At 38.4% G+C, this 6,620-nt stretch overlaps 1 pseudogene; it reads right to left on the minus strand.

Moving 5' to 3' along the window:
* Nucleotides 1-1,377: 1,377 nt before the first annotated feature.
* Nucleotides 1,378-6,620, minus strand: part of LOC107844178 — a 12,902-nt pseudogene continuing 7,659 nt past the window's right edge.

The following is a 6,620-nucleotide window of genomic DNA, read 5'->3' on the forward strand; positions in this document are numbered from 1 at the left end:
TGGAATGGATTGAGGGTCATATTTTTATTATGTATAACCTTTGAAGTGATAAATCCATATAACCAAATTCACCTTTTCCTATAGCATGTTCAAGTCTCAAAACCCACTATCGATAATTGAAAAACCATTAAAACAAGAGAAAAATCAATGTTAAGATTTTCACAATGAAATTCTCAATCATAGTTTCAAACAATCATTATAGAATACGTAAATATTAAGTAAATTGACACTTTGTGATAATAGTTAAAGTAGGGTGTGTTCAACACGCCTTTTGATGGAAGAATCTTGAGGAAGGCAAGAGATTTAAGCTTTGAACTTGGAAACCTAGCTCATTTAGTTTCTAAGTAGTTTGGGAAAGAGTAAAATATGCTTATGAGTAATAAGAGTCATATTTAGGGACTTAGAATGGAAGGAGAATGATTTTTAATTGTAAAAAGACCCAAACACCCCTAGAATAATGTTAAAACTAAGTTTTGGTGACGAAATAGGGAGGGTGCTTTGCACGCCCCATTGTGTGGCCCACCCCGTGTGACGCACGCCCTTTACTGGGGAGCACCCCCTGCAATGCATGGCCAATACAAGGGTGAGGTAGTAACCCGCCGCATTAGGCCCAAAGCATAGGCTTCTCCGTGCTACGCATGGTCAATTTCTTTGCTCAAAACCTTTCCCAACCCATCGATATTATCCCTATTCAATTTCTACTCCATTTTGGGGTTACGTAGGCTCATTTCTAGCTCTAAATGGACATTCAAACACCCGGGGCGTTACATATATATACAAAAAAAACGGTAAACAAACATATTGGTGTCATTATGGAATAATAAGTTAAGCTAAAACTCATTAAGTAGACATGGCGCAAGACGATGTTTGCAATGCTATCTTTCTCTCCTTCATCGTAGCCGGCATTGCTGCCTCATTCAAGAAGTTGGAACTTTGATGCCTTTTTTTTTTTTGAAAAACAAAAGAACAGAGCAATTTGTAGGTTTTGCATCAAATTTTATTTGGTAGAAAAATTTGTATAATTTTAAATGAATAAAGAACACATGATAGAACAACAAAAGAACACGTAATGTAAGTAAATTAAAGAAATGGAAGAGTCAAATTAGGTACTATAAATCCACAAAGAGTAACCAGATTTACAACATTATATATATCATCGGTCAGATTAAATATTTAATGCACCTCCTATAAGATGTTTTAGAAGAGCAATTTATTACATGAAAGAAAAAACAAAGACATAAATCTCCAAGCTACATGTTATAATAACGAATTAATAAAATCAACATGCAAATGTTATTTTTTTCTTTCTGGTCCATCAATAGAGTGTAGGTTCCAAAAGATTAATCATAGTTAAATTTGAGGTATTGAAATTCAACACTAGGGCATATCAGGAGGAGGAGGAGGAAGAAGTTTCTATTAGGACCCTTTTCCATCTTTCACAATGAATGCCATTTTCATTCCCCAATTCACATGAGAGTCAAAATAATCAGGGGCGGATCTATTCATTATCGTGGTGTGGCACGCCACCACAAATTTTGACGAAAACTCTATGTATATAGGTATATATATATATTGATATAGTCAAATATTAAATCTACTACCAATAGTACCAAAGCACTATCTAGTGCAAGTGGCGAAGCGTCATTTTTGTTGCCCATAAGTTGTGTGCTCGAATCCAGTTTGCAACATTTATTTTTTTAATATCAATATAGTCAAATACTCCCTCTGTTTAAAAAAGAATGACCTACTTTTCTTTTTAGTTCGTTTAAAAAGGAATGACCCTTTCCTTTTTTGACAATACTTTAATTTCAACTTTCCACATGGATGTTTATGACCACAAGATTAAAGGATATTTTGGTACATTTGACACTAGTTTAATTTAAGGCCACAAGATTCAAAAGTTCTTTATTTTCTTAAACTTTGTGCCAAGTTAAAGTATGTCATTCTTTTTTAAACAGAGGGGGTATTAAATCTGTCACTCATAATACCAAAGCACTATTTAGTGCAAGTGGCAAAGCGGCACTTTTGTTGCCCATAGGTCGTGTGTTCGATCCCATTTTGCAGTATTTGTTTTTTAAAATTATTTTCTGTGAAGCATTGTTGACTAAAACAGGGAAACGATCCCATTTTGCAGCATTTGTTTTTTAAAATTATTTTCTGTGAAGCATTGTTGACTAAAACAGGGAAACAAGCGTACATTCTACAAAATTATTTTGTGTGAAGCATTGTTGACTAAAACAGGGAAACAGATGTACATTCTACCATTTAAATGAATTATGAATATTATATCATGATATTAGTAATATTATTGAAAGATCAAGTTTTATCATTTTATTATTGTTTTTTTTTAATTAATTGGTTGGTTAATTGTCTTATATATCAAAAAATGAATAATTTGATTACTTTAATCGATAAGCAGTGGCGGAGTCATAAATTCAGTGAAGGATATGCAAATTTTATTCTCAGCTATGTTAAGAGTGTGCAAAATTAAATATACACTCATTATGATTAACATTTAACCTCTATTCACCACATAATTTTCCGACAAAGGTTGTGCATTTGACCACCCTTCATCGAAGGTGACTCCACCCCTGTAAATAAGTTTACTTGGCACCCAGAGAGTTCGGATCCTGGATCCGCCTCTGAAAATGACAATGTATAAACCATACTCCTGTTCCATAAAAGAAAAACTGCAAATTATTGAATAAAGAATCTTAACGTATATATTCAGATGTAATATGTTATTTTCTATATTTGCAATTTACAAGAATTTGGTGTAGAATATAAACAAATTGATTTGAACTTAAAGAGATTTTATTTTGTGATTCATATAACCAACATTACTTATATGAGGCCACTTGTTTGATAAATGGACACTTTCTTGTTTGATAAGAAAGTGTCCACTTGTCACTCAGTAAAGTAGCCTCACATAAATAATGTTGTTTATGTGACTCACAAAATAAAATTTCTCATGTGCTAATATGCCAATAAAATTTGTAGCGTGATATAGACTCTACCGGCAACAAATTTTAAGCACAGGTAATAATCTTTGGTGTAGATTGCGCAAATATCTTTTTTTAAATCACCATTTAAAATTTGTCCCTATTTTTGAAAGTTGTGCAAAATATAACCAACAGGAATAACAAAATTTAAGACTATTGTCTAGCTTCTGCAAAATTTTAGATCATATGTCTGCTCATAAAGCTTTTAATTTGATCGATAACATATAAATGATAATATAGTGAAAGATTATAAAACCAATTAGATCGATCTATATACCTGGATTATCAACTTTAAATCTGATGGTAGCCCATCCATTCCTAACAATAGCAATAGTGCTCTGAAGAGGAGGATCAACAAGATTATACTGGAAAAGGTCTTTATCTTTGTCAAAATTTCCAAGACCTAATCCAACAACATAAAAACTATATCCATGAAGGTGAATTGGATGATCAATTCCACCCAATAAACTAGTTCCCTGCAAAACGATCTCTATATTTGTTCCATATTCAAGAACATGAACCTGTGTTCTCTGATCGGGACGTTGCAATTCCATAGGAAGAGAATCACCAATAAAATTAAAATTAAACTGCAGGAAACTAGGAAATTCATCTCTATATAACCCTTTAATGTTCTTGTAATAAGCTCCTAATATGTCAATACGAGTTAACACAAAGCTTGTGTTGTTCATACTAACCGCGAATCGGTCCCCATTAGGTCCACTACACGATTCATTTTGGCACGGTAATGTATTCATCGAAAATGCGAACAATAAATTGGTAGTAATGTTTAAGGGTACGTCCATGGGGTGTTGTTTATTGGCTAGGCTTTTGAATGTCCTCGTGAAATTAAACTGAGGCATTCGTATCATTGAAATTCGATAGATTTAAAAGGATTGGTGTAGAAGGTGTGTAATTTCCACGATACTGGATGATAGCAGTGGTGGTTGTGTTATCAAATGCAATTCCATTTAAGCTATTATATGCCCTTGCGGCCATAAAATAGTTATCTAGGTTTTGATTTGCTTCGAGTAAAACATCGATAGTTTGACTAGGAGAAATGGCGATGTAATGGTTTAATCGGTTCGTACGATAGTGAGTTGATGATTTGCAACGGCGAAAAACATAATATTGTTCATTACAATGTTCACCATTCTGAGCATATATGTCTTGCCTTTCTCCACCGTTAGTTTGAATGTATCTGTTGAAAAAAAGAAGAGAAGTTGATCATCAATAATTTTCCAGTAATACTTAGCATCACAAAACTATGTTGTTCTATAAGAGACAAAGGTGATCTAATTTCTTATACCATTTTATGAGCAAGGATCTTGTTATGAACCAATTGTCCTATATTGGAAAAATAGAGAAATGCTAAAGGGTTTATAGGTCAAATAGGTTCTCCCACCTATCAGGCTAGTCTTTTGGGTTGGGCTCTCCCATTTGGTTTATAACATTGGTGCTTTCATTGAGAGTCCTATGCGTTGGGCCGTGACTCGGAGTGGTGGCTTGGACCCAAGAGGGGTGCCAGCTGTGACCAACGAGGATCGCGCGTTGGGCTGTGATTAGGAGTGATGGCCTACATGCCAGGAGTGGTGACTTGGACCCAAGAGGAGTGCCAGCTGTGACCAATTGGGCGTAGTAGAGGCCTGGACCCAAGAGGGGTACCAATCGTGACCAACTGGGCGTAGCCGTGACCAACGAGGATCGATAAGGGGTGTTATCCGTGACCAACAAGGACGTTGGTTCTCAAGCGGAAGCGATTGTTATGAACCAATTATCCCACCATGCCAGGAGTGGTGGCTTGGATCCAAGAGGGGTTCCAGCCGTGACCAACTGGGCGTAGTGGTGCCCTGAACCCAAGAGGAGTGCCAGACGTGACCAACTAGGCGTAGCCGTGACCAACGAAGATCGATCCACGTGTGGAACCACGACTCAGAGTGGTGGACTTTGTACCAAGAGTGATGGCCTGGACCTAAGAGGGGTGTCAACCGTGACCAACGAGGTCGTTAGTTCTCAAGCGGAAACGATTATTACGAATCAATTGTTCCACATTGAAAAAATAGAGAAATGCTAAGGGATTTATAGGGAAAATGTGTTCTCCCACCTATTAGGCTAGTCTTTTGGGTTGGGCTCTCCCGTTTGGTGCTCTCCCATTTGGTTTATAACAATGACCAACTGGGCTCAGTCGTGACCAACGAGGTCATTGGTTCTCAAGCGAAAGTGATTGTTATGAACCAATTGTCCCACCGTGACCAACTAGGATCGATCCACGCATGGATCCACGACTTGGAGTGGTTTTCTAGACCCAAGAGGGGTGCTATCCATGGCTAACTGGGCGTAGTGGTGGCCTGGACCCAAGAGGGGTGCCAGCCGTGACCAACGAAGATCGATCCACGCGTGGAGCCGCGACTCGGAGTGGTGGCCTATGCGCCAAGAGTGGTGGCCTGTACCTAAGAGGGGTATCAGCAGTGACCAACTGGGCTCAACCGTGACCAACGAGGTCGTTGGTTCTCAAGCGGAAGCGAGTGTTATGAACCAATTGTCCTACATTGAAAAAACAGAGAAATGCTAAGGGGTTTATAGGCCAAATGGGTGCTCCCACCTATTAGGCTAGTCTTTTGGGTTGGACTCTCCCGTTTGGTTTATAACATTGACCAACTGGGCTCAGTCGTGACCAATGAGGTCGTTGGTTCTCAAGCGGAAGCGATTATTATGAACAGATTATCCCACCGTGACCAATGAGGATCGATCCACGCGTGGAGCCGCGACTCGGAGTGGTGGCCTGTGCGCTAGGAGTGGTGGCCTAGACCTAACAGGGGTGTCAGCCATGACCAACTGGGCTCATTCGTGACCAACGAGGTCGTTGGTTCTCAAGCGGAAGCGATTGTTATGAACCAATTGTCCCTCATTAGAAAAATAGAGAAATGCTAAGGGGTTTATAGGCTAAATGGGTTCTCCCACCTACTCTCCCATTTGGTGCTCTCCCGTTTGGTTTATAACATTGACCAACTGGGCTCAGCCTAGAAATGCTAAGGGGTTTATAGTCCAAATGAGTTCTCCCACCTATCAGGCTAGTCTTTTGGGTTGGGCTCTCTCGTTTGGTTTATAACATACATAGATCTCCTGGTTGACCATTTATAAGGAAAGCATCAGAGTTATTTACATCTCCTCCGCTTGCAACAAACTCATTCACTATCTCTTGTACGTCACTCTTCCACCACTCTCCTGCAATTCAATAATCTTAAAGATTAATTACAACTTTAAAGGTCTTTATTTTTTTAAAGTTTCGTGCGAAGTCAAACTAATACAACAACAACAACAACAACAACAAACCCAGTGTATTCCCACCTAGTGAGGTCTGGGGGGGTAAGATGTACGCAGTCCATACCTCTACCTCTGATGAAGCAGAAAGGCTGTTTTCGATAGACCCCCGGCTCAAGGTACGAGATACCACACAAACACATAGTAAAGCACAGAAGCAGATTACATAACATCAATATGGTACCCATAAGCGATATAAAACAGAGGAAAGCAGAGGAAAGCACACAGATTCGTAATAAAACATGGAACACGGAACATGAAATCATAACAGGAATAAAACCCCCACCAAGTAATTCCCTA

This window comes from Capsicum annuum, chromosome 10 (genome assembly GCF_002878395.1).
Source record: "Capsicum annuum cultivar UCD-10X-F1 chromosome 10, UCD10Xv1.1, whole genome shotgun sequence".
Lineage (NCBI taxonomy): Eukaryota > Viridiplantae > Streptophyta > Magnoliopsida > Solanales > Solanaceae > Capsicum > Capsicum annuum.